This window comes from Protopterus annectens, chromosome 2.part1, assembly GCF_019279795.1.
Source record: "Protopterus annectens isolate FY-2018-M chromosome 2.part1, PAN1.0, whole genome shotgun sequence".
NCBI lineage: Eukaryota > Metazoa > Chordata > Ceratodontiformes > Protopteridae > Protopterus > Protopterus annectens.
The window spans coordinates 1,129,479,154-1,129,501,741 of record NC_056729.1 but is presented as its reverse complement, the minus strand read 5'-3'; the positions used below and the strand labels follow the sequence as shown (position 1 = coordinate 1,129,501,741).

Here is a 22,588-nt window from a genome sequence, read left to right as displayed (position 1 = left end):
CTCAGTGATGCAAGAAAGATATACAGCTGTACAGGGGTAGGAGCTAAGAGAAGCAAGTAGTGCATGCAGATAAGCTCAAAAAAGATTCACAAGACTGCAAAGGACCACTCAGAGATGGCATACTACTAACATGTATAGTGGAAACATGCAGTGAGAACTACAAATGCCAGACACTGAAAGCCACACAGGAGTGTTGCACAGGTGGAGGTTTTTGCAGTTGCCGGAACACTGACATCGTAGTGCCGAGCTCAGCAGATAGACACATGCAGCAGTGACTGATATACAGAGAACAGATGCAGGCAGAGGGTACAAAACCCACAAGACACAGATGGTAAGCCGTGAATCAGACCAGACACATAACTCATGTACGCCAGCAGTGCTGCACCTCCACCAAAGCTGACCTTCCTCCAAAACATCCAAATCTGTTAAAATTCATAGAACTGTTACATAAACGCACATAATCCTAGAAAAATAACAACATAAGGGTGAAAAGCAAACAAGCTCTATGCTTCAAAAATCAGTGGATGTCATGCAAGTAGACAGCTACAGCTTTATGAAGAAAGCAAGACTGTAAAGAAATGCCATATAGTTGCATTCTGTAGATACTCCTTCTTCAAGCAGTTATTTTTGCTCTGTGTTTCTGAGATCTGGTTCCATATACATTCTACATATCTTTGTCCTCCCTGCAGAACATAAAAGATAGCAAGTAAGTCTACATGTCATTTTCCAAGGAGGAATGACAGCCCACAAAACTAGACCTCTGTGAATTGTTGACTTCTGGAAAATCCCATTGCCGCAGAGGTCAGATGCACTCCAAAAGTCCAGAAGGAAGTCTACTGCCAGTTTATAGCCTTTGTATGACCGAGTTACAAAGTTATATTTACTGCTCAAGATAAGTTTGTCCTCCACACAGCTGAGAACAGCTACAGATGACTTTAAAAACAGTGTCCACCACTCTGCAAATTCCACTGGCATTTCAGATGGGGAAAGGAAGACAAGTCTACATTTCCCTGTGTTTTCTCCTATTAACCTGGTGAACTTGCAGCAACTGCCTCATCTACACCAACAACCCTCTCCTCTTACCTCCCAACACTCAGACATGTGAGAGATGCACTTATTTATCCAAATCAGAAGCCACACACTCTCCAGCCAAGACAGGAATAGCTGGTCAAGAGGAGAAGGTCAACATTTGCACCACACCACCTGGAACACATAGCCCTCCAGAACATACACCAGCACTGCCTTCACATAAAAACACAAACCACACACCCATCTTCATGGAGGCTCTCAACACAAATCTACCCAAACAGCAGAAACCTCCAAGGCAGAAACACACTCGACCACCACAACACAACACTAATCACGAGACACATAACTCTCCAAAACAATGTGCCACTCAACCAAAGCCCCTAAGGCAAAACAGCATGTCAAACACAATATTCATAGGTGACTCGATAGTGAGGTACACTGATGTCCCACTCACTAGGTTGAATAAGAAGAAAGTAACAGTCAGCTGCCTGTCAGGTGCCAGGATCCACCACATAACGCACACACTCAGGTCCCTCAACCACAGGTAAAAATATGACTCTGTCATTGTACATGTGGGCATGAATGACCTGAGATGCACCTCCCTGAACTACATGAAAAGAGACATGGAGTAGCTCTCGGATTATGTAGCCCAGGCAGGTATGACCCTAGTCCTGAGCAGCATCCTACCATCACCTAGAATGATACCACAGTACAAGCAGAAAATGATTGATTTCAAAAATTGGCAAAGTTTCTGGTGTCATTCTAAGGGGATCCAGTATCTGTCTGCCTGGGATGACATAATTGACAAACCTCGATGCTTTGCCAGAGATGGCCTGCATCTGTCACCTCTGGGCTTCCAGATACTGGCCAAGGCTCTTGCCACCCCTGTAGTGTCTTTTTAGGAAATGTTCCAAAGACCAAATTACCACCATAACAGCTACAAACAAATGCAATCTGAGGGTCATGCTGCTCAACGCCTAGAAGTCTAAATCTCAAAATGTACTCACTCGAAGCACTCCTTAAAATGGACAATATCAACATTTGTGCTGTAACAGAAACCTGGTTCAAGGCAGAAGAAAGCACCCCTACACTACCAGGCTATAACTCTTTCCAAACCTTTCAGCCCCAGAACTTGGACCGAAGCTCCAAAGGCAGTGGTGTTTCCATATTCATAAAGGATGCGCACACCTCCAGAATGGTAGCCCAACATAACACATCAGAGATACTTCAGGTGCAGCTAACATTGGATAAGACAGCAATTCAGGTCGTAGCCTGCTATAGGTCCCCAACAATGTCCCAAGACTAATACTCCACGTTCTTAAGCACCCTGGAGAATATTAGGGCCCAACCTAACACTCTCATACCAGGCAACTTCAACTACCCCTCCATTAACTGGAAAAACTACTCTTGTACCAATACACTTGCCCAATGTTTCCTGGAGTTCATTGATTCCAATGCCCTGGACCAGCTTGTTCTTACCCCCACTAGAGGTACCAACATCCTTGACCCGGTCATTATTAACATGGGTAACCACTGCTCTGCACCAATAATCAGCTCCTCCCTGGTTAGATCCAATCACAAACTAATCACCTTGGAAATGCACATCCATCCCACCCCACCCCATCCCCTGCAAAGGTAACCACCATGAAAAACTTTTCCAGAGCTAACTTTAGGCTCCTAAAAACAGAGGTGGCTAACTTCACTGCACCCATGCAAATGGAGAATAGTTGCATATCCGCCGAATCAAACACCAATTCACTGTACGAACACAACAGAACCAAGATGCTCTCCTCCAAAAAAAAGAAAGCCAATCTGGTGGTCTCCTGTCATAAACAAACTCTACAACAGACGGAGGAAACTGGTGCAGAATAAGGTGAAATCCCACAACTGGAAAAACTCCTTTATCAGCATCAACAAAAGTTGAGATCCCTCATCAAATCCTCTAAAGATAGCTATGAAAACAGAATTGCAGCAGATAGTAAAAAAACACAAGGCCTTATTTATGTAAAGAATCTCCACAGCAACACCCAGATATGTTCTGAGCTACTGCACAATGGTACCTCCTATACCGAGCCAACAGATATTGCCAAAATACTGGCCGACAGATTCGGTGCCAACTTTACCACCACCCCCCAAAGGACCAATCACAATACCAGTAGATTGCCAGGCACCCAGTATTACTGCTGCACAGGTTAAAACAGCATTGTCCAAGGCCAAGAATACAGCTTCTGTGGGACCTGACAATATCCCTGGCTGTGTTCTATATGAACTACAGAGTGAACTGGCACCTCACTTGTGTGCCCTGTTCAATCACAGCATCAATTCAGGCATTTTCTTACCAAATGGCGCACTGCTACTGTCATCCCTCTCCACAAAGGAGGAGCGACTACAGACCCTGAGAACTATTGCGCCATTAGCCTAACAAGTCTGATATGCAAAGCTATGGGATGCATCATCATAGACCTAATAAACTAGGATATAGGGAATCTCCAAACTATGGATCCCACACAGTTTGGTTTTGTGAAGGGTAGAAAATACCTGTTCAACTTGGCTGACTTCTTTAAGTCGGTCAACAGAGCTGTGGATGAAGGCAAGGTGGTTCATACAGCCTATCTTGATCTGGCCAAGGCCTTTGATACCATTCCGCACTCAGGAATCATAGAAAAACTCACTAAGCTAGGCATCAACCTCTATATCACTAGGTGGGTTGCAAACTGTCTCACAGATAGAACCCACAGTGTGAAAGTAGCTGACTCAAGTCAGACTGCCGACTAGTCACAAGTGGAGTCCCACAGGGTTCGGTCCTGAGTCCTCTCCTGTTTGGTATCTACTTCTCTGAACTCCAGGCCAACACGAAGGGACTCTGGCTTACAAAGTTTGCAGACAATTGCAAGTTGGGAGCTATTATTTACTCCTCAAGTGGTGCTGACATCCTACAGAATGGCCTCACTGAGACCAATGACTGGTGTCAGAACCATGGCCTTAAGCTCAATGCCAAAAAAAGTGTTGTCATCCCCTTTGGGAAAAACCTGGTTCTCATGAATTACCACATTGATGGTAGTCCACTGAACACAGAAGGCATTATAAGAGATCTGGGAACACAGGTTGACAGCAACCTCTCTTTTGATCACCACATTGCCACTGTGGTCAGAACGTCCTTCTATGTGGCACATCTCATTTCTAAGGGTTTTGCATCCAGGAAGAAAGAGGCCATTGTCTCCCTCTACTCTTCCCTCATTAGGCCAATCATCGAGTACAATGCCCCATTGGAAATGTACCTCACTAGACACCTGCAACAACTGGAGAGGCCAAAAAAGTACCTCACAAAGAGGATCCTAGGTCTTAAACACTTGCCCTATATGGACAGACTCAAAAAACCTATTTTCTGTTTCATATCGCCTACTTAGAGGCGATCTCTGCTTGACTTACAAAGCCATGTCTGACCCAGTTCTGTTAGAAATGCTACATCTAAAGAAATCCCAATCCCTCCACATCACACGCTTCAGAGACCTCAACCACATTACCACAATCAACAGAATGTACTGGAGGGACAGGTTCATAACCCAGAGACTGTCCATGCTAAGGAATAGACTTCCCATACATGCCAAGCAGAGCACCTCACTGACCCTCTTCAAGAGAAATCTTGCTGAATGGATGGGAAATAGAAAATTCACCCCGGGGATAACTCCAGTGGCTCTACTCGACAGAGGCACTGGGAACTAAGGTCAGGTGGCAGGATGCCAGGGTAATCCTATGGCTAGGCTTGTAAAGGCTCCAGGGCCATTAGCCTAGTGCACACATATGAACTTATGAGCATTTAACATGCTGTTGAATTCTGCTGTTGAAGCCAAAAAGAGAGATTATGCCATGGAATTGTATATGCCACCAAATATATTGTAAAAAAAATGCAAGGCTCATCCTTGGGCTTGTAAGTCTTTGAAGTTGGATTTCTCACTTTTAAAGGTGACCATGTCAAAATTAAACAGCATATATTCTGGCACTGCATATGCGTTGTATTTCTCCAGCAAGTCCGAAACCAAGAAATCACAGCATGTTATATTCTGTGAATGTCTTTTGGCTCATCAGCATAAATACAGGGGGATGTACTTTCTAATTCCATTGATGTTCTGTCTACCATGGATAGCATGTAGTCAGAACATGTTGCTCCCTTTCATCACATGTGCCCATCTATCAGCTACTGATATGTGCCACTGAGATGCCTCAGATTAACCACTGTTGTGAGTAATAGTAAGTGCATTGTATTCTACTTATCATAGCTTTATTTAGTAATGAAAGTTTCTGACTTAATTGGCTAGCTTACAAGGCAGTCATGCAGAGTTATGCAGTGCTTCAGTTTTTTTGCTATAATCCTGGTATCCTGTTATGTCATAATCAGTGTATTCTACAGAGAAATGGGTGGCAATATGTGCACCATGTTTAGTCCCCTTGTGTCCTCCCACACCTCCATCAGGACCTGGCATGGGGACACCCTACTACTGGTTGTGCAGTTCTGCAGGCCTGCTAGGCATCCATACATAGTGACCTTTTTAAATGTTTTTTATTACCTCTGCAATTTGACTAGCATGTTTTCTGGAGCAGATTCAGAGTGCTCGATGTGCATGACCAGGCTTTAGATGACTGGTAGCACATTTTCATGAAATTCAACAAAGTTAACTGCAATCATATGGAATATCTGAGGCATCTCTCATAGACTTTGGCCATGTAATATTACATTTCTCTTTGCTTTTGACTTCCTTCTACATAAATTTTAACTGGACAGGTTGAAAGAAAGCAGTACTGGAGTTATTCCCCTTGGTTTAAAGAGCAACTTATTAGGACTTAGAAGTCCGGAGACTATACTACTGGAGCTGAAGTTTGTGTTATTATGAATTAAACCTATGAAGTAGAATCAGTGATAGGGATGAAAAAATAAAGTATGACTGCAAATAGAAGGGCAATCAGTGCACTGGAGATGATAGTTGATGGTTATAGCTTTGGGATACTTGTATGTATGTATATGAGCATATCTTTTTGCACTCATATACAGGTGTATTTATATATCTCAAACCATTATGCTAACTATTGCTGAGCCTCCTATCTAAACTGCAGTTCACTTTTTCTGTGTCCATTTCTCAAGTTTCTAAGCATTATGTTACTCACTACTCTGTATAGCTTGGCAGTGTGCTTCTGTTTTTGTTCTTTTTTATGTTTTGAATTTTGTAATTGATGCGGAAAATTCTGAAAAATAAAATAAACCCATTGTTCTGCAAGACCATTACTTGACTGTGTCTTATTAACTATATTTATACATATAATCTTGAAGTCTGACTAACATCTCACATGTTGGAATAGTCAGGTAGGTGGAGGTAGGAGACAGCAGCTAATGCCAGCTCACCCATCCCAAAGGAAGGGAAGTGATTGTCCCAGTCAAATAAATTCTTCCCATGTAAACAGTGGCTTGTAAGACAACAAGGGCTATAGGACTGGGGTGGGGGGGTGCAGGCTTGACATTCCAAGACAGTGACTGCAGACCTCATAGGAATGTGTGTGGTAGCACTGTGTGGTAGTATGCAAATACTGTGGGAGGTTGTGGCACATGTATGTGCTTAGGTCAGCTACTGAGATTGGCATCAGAGAACTTAGATACAAAACCCTTTATGTCTGTCTGTATGACAGCTTCCTTGGAGGAAAGAGCTAATGGTTGGCATACAATGGGGAGAAAAAGCATAAAAATGTAAGAATATTTTAAGTACATGCCACATGCTGGGGGATCACATGCAAGGCCTTCCTCACACTGTCACAGTACATCACTGTGAAGCTATGTTCTTTCTTTCCACCTAGGATATCACTAAGAATTTGAGTTGTCACTACAAACAAAAACTTAAATTATATTAATTTCAGGCAGCATTGAAATTCAACATGTGTATTAATTCCATCTGAGAACTTACTGTCATGTGAACCTTACCAGCATACTAAATTCATATGACTTCCTATTAAAAATAATGGAGTAGTAATTCTATGGCATAAGTATTCTGATTGTTAGTGAAACACCTGGACACAGACTTCAGAAACACAAATACCTTTATCATTGTCTGAAAATTCTGGTGGCTTGCCACTATTTCAAAATAACTGAAAGCCTATAAATTTGACTAATCCCCTTTAATAGTAATATAATTCCTTATTAGCCATCTTAAGAAGTAAAGTACTTCCTCTAATTAAGAAAAATTGTTACTGTTAGATGCTAAACGTCTCTCTAAGGTACTGAGCTGTTCTATTAGGAATAGGAATTTCAAAGGGATTAGCCCTGAGCTGGCTTATTATACTTAGAATTCTGAGGTTTGCTTTTCTGTTTGGCAGTAATATCCAGTCATCTATATAGCAAACTAACATTTCTTTACCAAAATTTTTGTAAAAATGTGTTAAAAATCAAATGTTTATGCATGGTCTTAGACACATCCTTAAATGTGCAGGGAAATGCAGCCATTATTTTCAAACAAGGTGCAAAAGTAGGTTTCTGATTCAAATACATATATTGTTTTGATAGAATTCCATTTAGGATCTAGTTCTGTCTCTCTGCAAGATTCATTAAAAGTAATATAATATTTTCCTTTCAAGGAAAAGTAAACTAAACAACAGGACTTGCTTTTCTGTGGAGTCATATCATGGGATATGAAGTAGTAAGACGTCTATCCAAGTATCACAGATATCTGTTTATCATAAGTACATGCAAACATGGGAAGTAAAACATAGACAAATTATACCATTGTTTTATGTACTAGATTTGCACAATAGTAAAGCAAAAATACTAAATGCTATTTGTGCTTAACTAACATATTTTTACAAAAGTCACACGACCATATATAGCAAGTAACCGGAAATGGATATTTTCTAATTCTGTCATATCAAACTACAAAAAAGGTAATTCCTCATAAAGAACAGCTGTATAAATTGAAGTTACCATAACAGTATATAGGTTCATAGGAGGTTACTAAGATAATGGCCCTAGAGCCTTTACAAGCCTAGCCATGTTAATCCTAAGTGTCCCTATTTGTTCTTTTTGGGTAGTTTACAGAACAAATTTATGAACACAGCGGATCTGTGATCAACACTGGCTACCCTTGCCCATAAGGGACATTCACCCCAGGGGCAAATTTGTGGTCTCCCATCCAAATATCTAGGCTGCATTTGAATAGGGTCAGTGAAAAGCTCTGTTTTAAGTGAACAGAAAGTCTATTCCAGAGAGGCTGCAGTCTCTGGGAGATATATCTGTCTCTCCAGCATGTTCTGTTAATGTCACAAGCTACGATGAGATCCCTAGAGTGAATGACTCTTGTGCCATTTGACTTGTGGATATGCAACATTTCCATTAGGGTAGAGTTCGAGATTGCCCTATAGGCCAGGCACAAGTCACCTCTCAGCAGCCTATAAGATACAGAGTAAAGTGACAGGGCTTTCAGCCTGTCCATGTAGTTCATGGTTTGGGGTCCCTGTATTTTCTTAGTGAGACACTTCCGCGGTCTCTCCAGCTGCTGCAGGTGTCTGGTGAGGTACATGCATAAGGGTGCATTATACTCTATTAGTGGTCTGATGAGGGTCAAGTACAGTGGAGTTATAACATCCCTTGACCTGGATGCTATGCTCTTGCTTATGAGGTGTGCTACATAGAAGGTTTTCCTTATCACTGTTGAAATTTGATGGTCAAAGTTCAGATTGCTATCAACATGTGTTCCCAAGTCTCACACCACTGGGTTGGAACTCGGGGGGGGGGGGGTGCTGTCAATATTGTTATTTGTAGGGAATTCCATTTTGCCAAAGGGAATAATAATGCATTTTTTTTGCATTTAGATTTAGACCATGGCTTGTAGATGTTTGCATGATCACTGCCACAGTATCCTTAGCTATATGGGTTATATCCTGCCAAGCATATAACAGCCGGCCAGCTTCTAAAGCTTCAGGGTACCTTCCACACACCCAAACTGTCAAGCAATTTGAGCTGAGATGAATAAAAGACAAGTTTAGGCACAGAGCTACAAACATTATACATCACTTTTAATATATCCAGTCATTGTCAGTCATCCATTACATAGCTCATTCAAATTCTGCCTTCTTTGAAACCTCATTCCTCCTCTGCATGTATTGATCCCATATTTTCAAAATTTTCCTAACGTTTGCAACTGAGATTGTGTCATTATGGTTTATTTTTGTTTATATAAATGTAAGATTGCCTATGTCATACATGAACATTTAATAAAGAAGTTTCTTGTTTAAAAAATAAGTTTGGGCACAAAGCCCTTCAGAGCTTTCCTGTTAGCAGCAAGAGGGAGGCTGAGCCCTGAAAGGATTATTCTAGGAAATATAAAATATAAATGTCCACACACTGGCATAAAAAACACACCAAAAAACAAAGGGGTGGAGGGAGGGAGTAGCTACTGTAGCAGTGATCATTCAAACATTTACTGTTATGGTAAAGTTACTTGCCCAACTGTACTATGGTCATCATAGTGATAACTGCTACAATAGCCTAAGCTGTATAGAAAGATTACCATAGCTAACCACATTTGGGATATGGAAGGAGAAGAGTCCAGGGACCAATGGTCCTAGCAAGGCTTGATCTGGAGAGAAGGAATCATGCTTAAAGTGCTTTGCAAAAGTATGTACAGAGGAATCAGTAGCAGCTTCTAGAATATTTCTAGAATCCAACACTTTCCAAAAAGCCACAGATGAAGCCTAGGCCCTGGTAGGGAGGGATTTGACCCTGCCTGGAAATGACTTGTTATGGTGAGTATAACAAAATGCAATACCCTTAGACAACCATTTGGAAATAATCTGTTTTGACACAGGTTGTCCCTTCTTTCCTTCACAAGAAATAAACAATTGATCTGAATATCTGAGAGATATAGCTCAGTCAGGGTAGCACCCGAGTTTTCTCTGGACATCCATGGTATGGAGTATCCTTTCCCCTCATTTTTAGATTCAGTAAAAAACAGGAAGATGGATATTTTGGCTTAAAGTAAGCTCGGATACCACTTTAGGCATAAAAGAAGGATTAGTTCTCAAAGAAACCCTATCCTTATGGAATACGAGGTAGGAGTGACTCACCATAAGAGCTTGCAACTCAAACACCTCTCTTGCAGAGGTCAGAGCAGTCAGTAAAACTGTTTTTCATGTTAAGAACCTCAAGTCAGCTAGATTACCTGGCTGAAATGCAACAAGTGTTAGCTTCTCTAACACAAAATTAAGATCTCAATGGGGGCCAGTGGTTTACTTGGCATCCTCTTATGCAAAATTCCTTTCACGATCATTTTGACATGAGTATGGCTTAAAAGATGATTATCTATGGACAGACATGCTGAAATGACCAATACATGAACCTTGATAAAGGAATAACAAAGGAGATAGGATAGTAACTCACACAAATATGTAAAACCAGAGAACAACTAACCCTGAATGGGTGTTGATTATGTTGTTGGCACAAGCCAGAAAACCTTTTCCATTTTCTATGTGATTTTCTAGTAACAGGTTTCTTGACTCCACTAGTACCTGTTGCACATCCTCAGTAAGCAGGTGTCTAAAAGAAATTAAGACTTTATCATCCAGGCAGTCAGTTGAAAATGATTGATGTCGAAGTGTATCAAACACCCCTATTTTTGTGTGAGTAAATCCAGTCTGTGAGGAAAGTTGTGGTAATTGCCCCTTGCCATTTCCAAAATAACGGAGAGTCACAGTTGACTAGGCCAGAAGGGAGTCACCACAAAGATGCTGAAGGATTCCTTATGAACCTTCAGAAGTACACTGGATATTAGTAGAAAGGGTGAAAAAGCATGCAGGAATATTCCTTTCCAAAGAAACAAAAACAAAGGGCATCTATTTTCCAGGCCTTCTGACACAGAGTCTTAGAACAGAATCTTGCCAGCCAATTGCCTAAAGAGGAGGCCAGAAGGTCTACTTGAGGAACTCCCCACAGATGGATAAAATGTTGAAAGAACCCCTGATCTAGTTTCCATTTATGAGGGTCTGCTCTGGTACTGCTCAGCTTGTCTGCCACACAGTTTTGCTCTGACAAAATGTAGGATGCCTATAGAGTGAGACAGTACTGTGAAGTTGTATCCCAAGCTAACATGGCTAATCTGCAAAGGGGGTACAACCTGGTTCCCTCTTGCTTGTTAATGTACCACATGACTATGGCATTGCCTGAAACCATTTGGAAGAGGTCCTGAGGGGCCAAAGATGGTTTAGAGAGATGAGTGCCTTTATCAGAGCAAGCATCTCCTTGATATTTATGTGCTTGCATCTGTCCTTGGTGTCTGCATACCCCTGCACTTTTATTCCTCTTAAAACCTCTCCTCAAGAAAAGTCCAACGTGCCTGTGGTGATGGATGGCTTTGGAGCAGGGAGGAAGAAGGGGAGACTTGGGTTTAAGGATATCTTTTGTCTCTATCAAAAGATTTACTTTCTGACAAACCCCAGCACTGAGATTTGAAAAAATAAAAGGTGTCAATGCTGGGACCAAGCAGATTTCAGATACCAGTGTATCTTTCTCGTGAGGAGTCCTGCCAGGGATATAATGAGAATCACAGATGCCAGGACACCCAAAAAATCCTGAGGCATTGTGACAGAAGTATGAGTGGAAAACCTTAGAAAAAATTTTAAATAAGGATCTATTTTTTAATGGAACCACTTCACAAAAAAACTAGGATATTGTGACCACAAACAGAAGGCCAGTCAAGTCCAAACAAAAATACTTTTATAAAAACAATGCAAAAGTCTCTAGTGCCTCAGCTATTACAGCCTTTAACAGAGTATAACTCCATATTCTTTTCCCCTCCCTTATATACCAATTTCATAATATAATTATTCAATAAAACAATTAAACAATCATAACATTCATTTAAGCTCATAACAAACATTCCCAGCTACATTCCTGATTCGAGCCCCTAGGGCACATAGTATCAAACTTTAAAATTAACAGTTTCTTTTTTTCTTAATAAATTTTTCACTTCATAACTAGTCATGAAACTATTAATTTCCAGGGTCTATATTAGATCAGCAAATGCTTAAAAAAGTGAACGCTGATTGATCGACCTTATGTAAGCGAAAGCTTACAATCTCGAACTGTCAGAGGAAAAAAATTGCTGATCCAAAACACATACACACAACACAAGCACACCAAACAAACAGAAATCCACACACATACACCTAAAATCTGAAACCTAACCCTACACTAAACTATGCACACACCACTAACGATCCACTTATCTTAACCCAAACCCTAACCCTAAGGTCCGTCACTATCGCACACTCACCTCACCTGCTTCCTAACCCTAACTCACCTAAATCCACCCTAACCCTCATGTCCACACATTCGCACACATACCTAACCCGAGCCCTAACCCTAACTCACCTAACCCACCCTAACACTCACATCCACACAATCGCACACTTACCTGAATCTGACCCGTAACTTTCCACCACAGCACTGAAAATACTGAAGCAACATAAATGGACAACCAAATTTTTTCCCTAGGAAAAAATTTGAGTTTCTGTTGCTTCGATATTTCTAACTTTCGTTCAAATAAGGTCGATCAAACAGAGTTCACTTGTTTAAGCATTCTCTGATCTAATATAGACCCTAATTTCCACCCTATATAATACAGTGGCTTGCAACCCTTCCGGATTTACATTATGACACTCATTAAAATGAATTGCAATGGGACTAGTTTGTCTGTTCTTTTTTATATCCCTTACATGTTCTTTCAGCCTACTGGAGAAGCATCTCTTACTTTCCCCAATGTAGAATTTTTCACATGGACATTTTATGCCATATATTACTCCCTCCGTATTACAATTAAATATACCACTAGTTTAAAATTTCTTACCATTGATCCTTATGAAATCCTTCACTACATATTTACAAATACTACATTTGCTGCAAGAAAATGTCCCCCTAATATTCACTTCCTTTGTATTTGTCATTGAAGACATCCTGAATTTTCCATGGACCAAAAAATATTTTATGCCTCTACATCATCTAAAGGAAATCCCAATCTTTTTATTTTGCAGAAAATCTACATACCTTTTTAACATATTCCAAAAATACTTAACTTGGTCTATTACTTTTTCAGAGAACAAGGTATAAGTTGATATGAAATATATGCATTCCTGTTCATTTTTCTCCCTAATATCTCCTTTTGCTATTGCTTCTACTGATAACTTTTTCCATTCCCTTCCTTACCTCTTCCTTGTTATAACCCCTTTCACAAAATGTTTTAAAAGTTTCATTCAGCTCCAACTTTACTTCCACCGGGTCATTACATAACCCTGTGACCCTAAGGAATTCTCCATATGGAATGGATTTTATAGTGTGTGGAGGGTGACAACTTTATCCATGTAAACCAAAATTAGCTTATTTAAATTTTCTGTGTATACTAGTTTTTAAATGCCTTCCCTTTATTCCCTTGATGGTTACATCTAGGTAATGAATTTCATTGCTTATCTGCAAACCATCAAAACTTATTCCTTCTCCATTTTCATGTAATTTTCTAACAAAATCCATTACCTCACTTTGTCCACCTTTACAAATGAATACCAGATCATCAATAAACCAAAAAATACTTATTCACATATTTCAGAAAGAAATCATTTGTATAAATATATCAGCTTTCAAAATGTCCCATGAAAATATTGGCATACGTGGGGGCAAACTCTACTCCCATTGCTGTTCCCTGTAGTTGTCTATGTAAGCTACCATTAAATTTGAATATATTGTTATTCAAACAGAACATAACTAGATCCGACACATACTGGATTACTGGAGTGTCCCCTAAATAGAACTTTAAAGCCTTAATCCCATCTTTGTGTTTAATGTTAGTGTACAAACTGACTACATCAATGACAATAAAATACATATCTTCTTGCCACACTACATCCCTAACCTTATCCAAAAAATCAAACACATCCTTAATATAGGATGGCAATTTTTCTATCATTGGCAATAAATACTGATGTAGAAAACAGGTTAAATTATGTAAAAAATATCCACAGACCAAAATTATGGGTCGCCCTGGTGGGTTAAGTAATTTTTTGTGAATCTTGGGGACACAAAAAAATTGAGCAATTGAAGTATTCTTAATCTTAAACTTATATTGTACATCCTCATAAGAAAAATAATGAAGCCTGTGTCATTTGTTTATTAAATCTACATATTCCTCCTCTGCTTTCCTATATTCATCCCTGCCTACCTTTTCATAAACCTGTTCATTAATCAAATGTGTATAGCACATCGTTAAGTATTGAGTATAATGTAAAATGACTAATTTCCCTCCTTTGTTGGCTTAAATATTAGTTCTTTTTTCTGACTTAAATCATTGAGGCATTTCCATTCACTTTTACTTAAACTATATTTAACCATTTTGATATTTCTAAAAAAAGAATACAGTTCCTTTTCAATGCTGTAATTTAATGACATGCCAAAATGTCTTATGTTTTCATTTTTCTGAGGAGGCATAAAGTCATTTTTTTCTTTAACATTCTCTGTATTCAATTTACAATATGCATTTACCATTTCACTTGACTGACAGGAAAAAAAACTTTCATCACTACAATCAAACTCAAAACTTACATCACTTTCGTATAGTTCTATTGAATTCTCTTTACCTTTAAAATAATCCATAAGATGCAATTTACGGTTAAAACAAAAAAAATTTCCCCATTTAACTCATGTAATCTTGGTAAGACAATAGGTACAAACTTTAAGCCTCTGTTTAAAACTTCTAGTTCACATTCTGTAAGAGTATACCCAGATAAGTTAACAACATAATCTGGTTTGAACATTGCAGTCACATTTAAATCAGTCCCATTTACCTCGTTTAAATGTCCGTCGGTAATTTCCTTGTTCCTTATTCTGTTCTAGCCCATTCCAACTCTGTCTGCGGCTCCCTGGAACTTCTTGAAGAGTTTTCATATATTGTCCATTCCCTGGTGGTGGTACAACTGGGTATTCATTTAGATCTGTTTCACCCTCTGTCATCGAAGCCCCACTCTCGCCTGAGGGATAAGTACGCCCAGTCCTATTAGTAACGTTTCTTCCTCCTTCAAACTGCACCCTCTGATGTCTTGCCCTTGGATTGGTTAACACCTGAAATGCTCGCTTGCCCTCATAATCACGTAAATCCCTTAATAATTTACTTTTTTTCCTTTCTATAACTTCTTTTTCATATGAAAGAAGTTGTTGATTAGTCTTTATTAAGAATTGCTGCAACGTATCATTATTAGTTTTATGTACAATGTCCTTACATACCTCCTTTATTTCTTCCTATAACTTCTGCTTCTTTAGAATATCTCTTTCCACCAATATACGTACCCATTCAAGGCTACAATTATGGGCTGCAGCAATCCACCTTTTGTGAAAATGTTTATCATCCTCTGAAGTCAAGTCAAAAGGGGTGGAGGTATTTTTTATAACTCAGAGTCCCGTAGGAGTCACCTTGAGCTCTAAATACCTTTCGAGGCTCTGTAAATTAAGAAACACAGCTGTCTCCTTGAATATTTAGCTTTTCAGCCCGTTCATACATTTCTCACATCTCCGGCATTGTTGTCATCTCATTCCTTTTACTAACAGTGGAAAACGGATCTTGCTGCCAATATATCTCACCTCTTCGTCCCATTTATTGAATGCTGCTGATGTAGCTTCTGGTGGACTGGTACCTCCATTTCGATTATGGGAGTTCATTGCTGCTCCAGACCCTCCGGTGCCTCCACTCGTGGACACCAGGAAATTATCTATGGACTTCTACGTTAACTCCATTGTAGTTTCTCTGAAAAATCTCGGCAACAAGGATCTATTTTTTCTTCTGGAAGAAAAGCTCTTTGAACTAATGTGTCTAGTTGACTTCCCAAGAGCACAATTCTATGTGAGGGATCCAAGGAAGACTTTTGACAGTTATCTTGGAATCCCAGCTTGTGTAAGTGATCTCTCACCCAAGAGAGAGAGATTCCTGACTCTGTAAATATAAGCAAGTCATCTAAATATGGAAAACTGTGGATACCTTCTAGTCTGCAATGAACTGTAATTGGAGCTTTGTGAACACTGTTGGTGCAGTGTATAGTCTAAAGGTTAATGCAGAAAATTAATGATTCGATCCAGATATGCAAAACCTTAAGAAACATCTGAAGTCTGGATAAATAGGGATGTGGTGATAAGCATTATATAAGTCTACATACTAGAAAGAGTAAGAAGAGGTAACAAACTGTGAAGTGACATCATTTTTGAATGATGTCACTATCATAAACAGGTCCAGGAAAGAAAGAAAGATCCAGAACTGGCCTTTAAGCATTTTCTTTATTTCGCACCAGGAAAATCTTTGAATAAAAACTCTTCATCTCTTGAGAAGGAGGAACTGGTTCTATCAGTCCTTGGGTCAGCATGAAATGAAGAACAGGTGGAAACAAAAAAGTCTGATCTGGAGGATGAGGAATGACCCACTGGAAAGGAGGAATTTCCTCCCACTGCCATCTTTAATGAATGATATTCAGAACCTGCTTGTCTGAAACAATCTGTTGCCAAAGAGAAAAATGGAAATTAAGACTTTCTGGAAAAAGGGGGCCAGGGTGAGAGTGTGTCACAGTGTCCCTTGAATAGTCATTCAGACATATTGCACTGTTCTTTGTTTGGGGAGGTTAGGGACTTCTTTTTGGAACTTCTTTGCCATTCTTTCTTAAATGTCTATTTACCTGAATTCTGTTGAGACTGTTTATTCTATTTTCGGACCAAAAAATGGAAGAGGAAAAAGAAAATCCTTTGGACAATTTAGAAAAGGAGAGCTGAAAAAATCTTAGAGATTCCTTGGATCAGCTTGCCCCTTTCATCACACTTTTTGATTACCTCTGCAATAGAGGGAAACATTGCATTTCTATCCAAGGGAACATTTAAAATGTAAATTCTAACAACATCTGTAAGGTTCTCAGAATGCAGCTATGCAGATTTTCTTAACACAGTACCAGAGGCCATAGCCTTGAAAGAAGTATTAATAGTCATACAAACACTGCAAACAATGAGTAGTGACCTATGCAAAAGAAGAAACTAAGTTATTTAAAATCATTTGTTTCCTCACAAGAAGAAAATGTAGATAAAACATTCCTGATACTTATGCAACTTGTCAAAACAAACTTTAACATATGAACCAGACAATTCAAAATTCAGAAAACCAAAGTTACAGAAGTATATACTTTTTTCCTGTACCTATCAATAACTTTCCCATCCTTATCAGAAAGAGTAGGATTGAAAATAACTAAGTGCTTAGCAGCAGTGGGATCAACTATGGCTATAGCTGCTGGGTAAGGTTTGGGAGTGGTGCATACAAATTTATAAGACTGAAGAATTTTATACATCCTATATACCATTTTAGGGCAGCTGACTGACTAATAGGAAAATTGTAGGCAGTAACGCAAACACACATCCTCTAAAGATGACAGAACAGGATGAATCAGTATAGATTCTGGAAATCCTTCTGTAACAGCTCACATTATTGTCTGAAGGAGTGAGGAACCTCAGTGTTCTCCCACTGAAAACACTGGCACATTCTAGCAATAGTCTCAGAGAAAAAGAAGCCTCCACAGGTACAATTAGAAATTAGGCCTTCCTCTGAGCCTAAATCAGAAATCTGAGGTAAAAACCCTGAATCAGTCCCTGTATCTTCCTGTTCAGATTCAGAATTTTGAATCTCTTCAGGAAATGAAGAATCCCTCTTTCTTTCTTTTACCAGAACCTACTTTACAAGAAGGATCAATAGCCCCTAAGCCAGACCCAGTAAACGAGGAGTAGATACATGCTTGGTTTTATGTTTCTTTTTGATAGGAAAAATGGAGTTAACTGTTTAACTAATGGCAGTAACTGCTTCCCCAGTGATGGGCACAGCATTCTGGCACAGCAGAGAAACCTTCTCTGGTCCCTCTTCCAGGACCATCAAGAGTATCTTTTCCTTGACCACTGAGGGGACTCCAGCAGCCACAGAGAACGTGGCTAACCCCAAGTCCATACTGGCTGTGAGTGCTATACCATAGAGATCCAAGTTAAAAGATAAGTGATCTAAGGTACAACAATTGGCCACAGCAGAGTCACCCACCTGCGGCTGAGGCAAATTGCTAGCCTGCTGTGGTGGCAAAAGCTGTTTGCTTAACTGCTTCTTTTTATAGCTGGAAGATGGATTCACCATGGGACCAGTAGTCTATTCTATGGTCAAGCTGAATATAGTGCCTCTTTCCCAAGGAAGATGAGCTGCAAATGCCAGTAAAACTACCAGTCCACAATAGTTACTTTTTTAACTGAAAAAACATAGTAAAAAGTACTTTTAAACACTATTCCAGCCCCATCAAGGAAAATAAACTCAATTTCTCCACAGAAAATATGTATTCAGTTAAAATGACAAAAAATGACTGCTCTGTTTAAAGGTGTGTTACAGTCTCAAGACAGTCCACTAAACACAATACTCCTAGCTTTAAAGTAACTGTCCTGAAGACTAATATAATAAAATATCAATAAATTTGAAAAAATGGGATTTTTTTCCCCAAAGAGAACTTATTTTCCCAACAAGAGAAAGCACAAGCTGACCGTCAGTCCTCAAAAGCCTTAAAGGAGTATACTCTTCAGTGGCACTGAAGCTCTAAGGGGCTTCACACCCAGTCTTGCCTTTTAGTCAGTGCAGCTCAAGGACAGTTTGGGCATGTGGAACATGCCCTGAAGCTTTGGAAGCTGGCCAGCAGTTCTATTCCTGACAGGATATAACCCATATAGCTAGGGTTACTGTAGCAGTGATCAATATGATGAGTGTCAGTAATATGCAAATGTACAGATGTGATGGAACTTATTAACAATGGATTTTTGTGGAGCCATCAATGTGACAGTATGTGATAACAAAAGGGTTTACCCATCTTCTGTTTCCAGCTCTCTGGTGCGATTTTTACTTCACTGTAAAGATCGGTGCAATTCTTGTGCCTTGGTTGGGAGTTATATAGATAGCATAAAACTTCCTAATATTTCTAGCTTTGTGCTTTGCTCTCTTTGCCTTTCTGAGTCTTTATCAATGCAGGGAAGTGCATCTGTGGTATGCAGTTACAGTACTAATTAGAATGGCTGCTTAGGAGAAGATGTTGAGAAGAAGATGCCTGATAGTCTCTACTGTACCTTTGGAGACAAGGCTCCTACAGAGACATTACTTTTCTGTGAAGATACTCTTTGGAGGCAGGATAGTTACACTGAAAATTTGGAGGAGATGGATGATATACAGCTTGATAAGATTTAGTAATTTTACTTTTTCTACCTAAAGTTAAATCTGAGACTGGCTGTCTAAATATGAGGTTCCTTGTAAAAGGCACATCTAATAAATAGGCTTTGATATATTTAGGTCATTTCTTTGACCTCACCCAAACATGGTTTATAACACCTGCTGCTCTCACAGAGTGATAGAGGCATTTTAGGGTATATATCTACATTCTTATTGCAAATATGGTCAAATCCTGCAACATGTCTTTTTCTTTCGGCCTGGGATACTTTTTATTGTACACTACATCTCCCTCACCTTGTAATCTGACAGGATACCATGTGTACAAAATAATTCAAAGCTCTTGCTGTTAAGTACTGGAAGTATAAAATGTTTTACTAAATCAATCCAGCGAGCTCAAGTCCATCGTGAAGGGTGGTGAATTTAGAGGAGGACATCTGTGCATATCATTGTTATAAATAGAGTTAAGCATGCTCGTCAGCTTTACAATTATTGGCAAGATCTGACCTCAGTTCAAAATATTTGTGACTATGATCAACCAATTAAGAAGCCAAAAGCCTGTGAATATGGGTGTTAACTGCTATGTTTGTTCAAATCTTCAAAGGTTTTAAATGCAGGGGGGCTTGACTCCTAGCCTTAGATTCTGGTAAAAGTAGCATGTCTAAATAATGCTGTTTAGGCAAATAGAGTACTGTAGTGGGTTGATTATACAAATATATCTCAGACAGTGGGCTGATTATACCAATATATCTCAGATATTACTTAAGAGTTTCATTAAAATTGTGCTTTGAGGTGGGAAGCAATGCAAGTATAATAAGGGGGGTCATCGTTTTTTATTTATTTATTTATTTATATATTTACTTAACATTTGTTTACTGGGAAAGTCCAATTGGGACAGAGCCCACTTTCAGTGGAAGCCCAGGGAGAAAAGTAGTATGTCTTTGGAATGTGGGAAGAAACCAGAGCATGCAGAGGAAACCCACACGAATGCAGGGAGGACATGCAGACTCCACACAGAAGGCACCCCAGCCAAGAATCGAACCGGAGAATCTCTTGCTATGAGGCGACAGTGCTAAAATAATCAACATAATAAGATGGACTTTAACAATGATGCACAACATTGTTTCAAAGCATCAGAAGACAAATGAAAAGGACTTTTCGTATGTTTTCTATTCTAACTTTTGAACTTAATAGGTATCAAAATAGGTTCATATGCAGTAAGCATAATAGTGTATGTATATTGGCCTTGCCAAGGCAGCAATCACAATCAATGTTACTACTCCAAAGTAACAATAAATAGAATTTTCAACAACAGCCTGCAGTAAATGAAGACAGGGGACAGCACTAGACAGTTAGTACCTGGTTAAATTGTAGTGGGAGCATCTACGGCTGTTATAGGAGAGGGTTCATCCAAAGCTGTATAATCTAGAGTCAGAGCTCTTTCACCTAAAATAATTGGTGGAGTGAGTAAGACAGGTACCAATATAGGTGCAAAATTTTCTTTACTTGGCTAAAGCATCAACTTCAATGGAGGATCTTTAAGATCAAGCTGTATTTCCCAGCGGGTGTTAGCACAACAGATTTACCATCTTCCATGGATGTTGTTAATGACAGGAAATCAGTTACTATGGCACTGAGCAGAAATTAATCTCTGTGAATAAGTGCATAGGGATAGCTGAGTAGTAGTTAATCCCTGCAGCTTGCTGTCTGTGCCCCCTCTTTCTTCTTCTATCCTTTCTGCTCATGATGACCACTTTGCATCTCCCTGATATGATACTGCATAGCATTCATATGTCTTTCTCCCATTTCTTCTGGTATCCTGGAAAAAGAATTTGAACTTTTCTAGTCTCTATTCTTAACCTTTCCCTCCATCTCTTGATCATTTTGGTGGCTTTCCTCTTGACTTCTTACAGGCAGTCTGACGTATGGTTTCTGGACTGTACCTAGAACTCAAAGTGTGGTCTGAACTTGGCCTGGTGTAGTAGAAGTGTGTCTCCTTGCTTCTTAAGTCATCTCCCTGAAGGCATGCACACAATAATTCTGTTTGTAGCTTTCACTACCCCCAGGAAGGATCAACACCCCAAGATCCTTTCCCTACTCTGTTGCCATCAGTTTCTCTCCTGATGCTTAACACCAGGGTCGTTGTGATCCAACTGCAGTACTTAAATTGTCTAGACTGAACTACAGCAGGCATCATTCTGCCTACTTTGTTACACTTCTCAGATCCTTTCTCAACTACTTTGCCATGCTCTACTAGGGTAAACATCTCTGTGCCATCAATGAAAAGGTTTATCCAGTTCTCTGTTCCTTCAGATACACCTGAAAGATGCTATGAAGAATACTGGACTCAGGTCTAATGCCTGCAGTACTTGATTAGTCATTTTCCTTATTACTGACGTCTCTCTCATGACAGTCCTCTGTACCTATCTTTCAGCCATATAGCAATCTAATTCCTCTGCCTTGGTCCAACTCCCAACTCCTCTAGTTTTCCTCCGAGATGCCTATTTGGGTCTGGGTGAAAGAACTTGTTGAAGCCTACCTGTACTCCTCTACAAAGTTTACCTATAATCCAGTCACAAAATAAGTAAATTTTGACTAACAGTTGTATGTGGCCATGAACCTGTGCTAGTTGTAGTCTTGAAGATTGTAGCACCCAGGAAGGAAACCATAATTTATCTCAGGCCATTCTTGGCATTCCACTGCCACTGCAGTTAATCTAATCACCACTTTGTATAACGGTACCACAAATGCTGCTGTCCAGTCATTCCAGTCCTCAAGCAGTTCTGTACTGGCCAATAATCCACCAGCATCCTGGACAGATTCATGGGCACTCTAGGCACCAACTCATCTGTCTGTTGTGATGCTATCCTGCCTAAGGACATCTAATTTCCTCTCAACTCCCCTATATTTATCTTGCTGTCTGCACAGTTTCCAAGTTCTGCCTTGCTTCACTGCAGATTTGGCATACTACCCTTAATAACAAGAAGAAAATTAGCCCCTCTGCATACATTGTTATAAACACCATCTTTTTGTGTATATGTCATAGTACACAAACAAGATTTCTTAGTAGAGACTGGTTCTTCCCACTTTTTTATTATATACTTTTCTACAGCTGGTAAATGTATCATTGTTCCAGAACTGTTCTCATATGAGCGAAATCAATAGCAGTTCTCTTACTCATAGTTAAACAGGTCATTTGTGGCAGGTCATCATCTAGTGAGGAAGACTACAGGTCCCATTTGAGTGCACGTGCAGGTGTTCAAAGATACGTGTAGGGAGCATGC

The 22,588-nt window shown here is 39.6% G+C and overlaps 1 protein-coding gene across 2 annotated transcripts in view; it reads right to left on the bottom strand.

Moving 5' to 3' along the window:
• Positions 1-22,588, bottom strand: part of TFAP2D (transcription factor AP-2 delta) — a 129,461-nt gene that overhangs the window by 35,718 nt on the left and 71,155 nt on the right. The window lies entirely within an intron of this gene.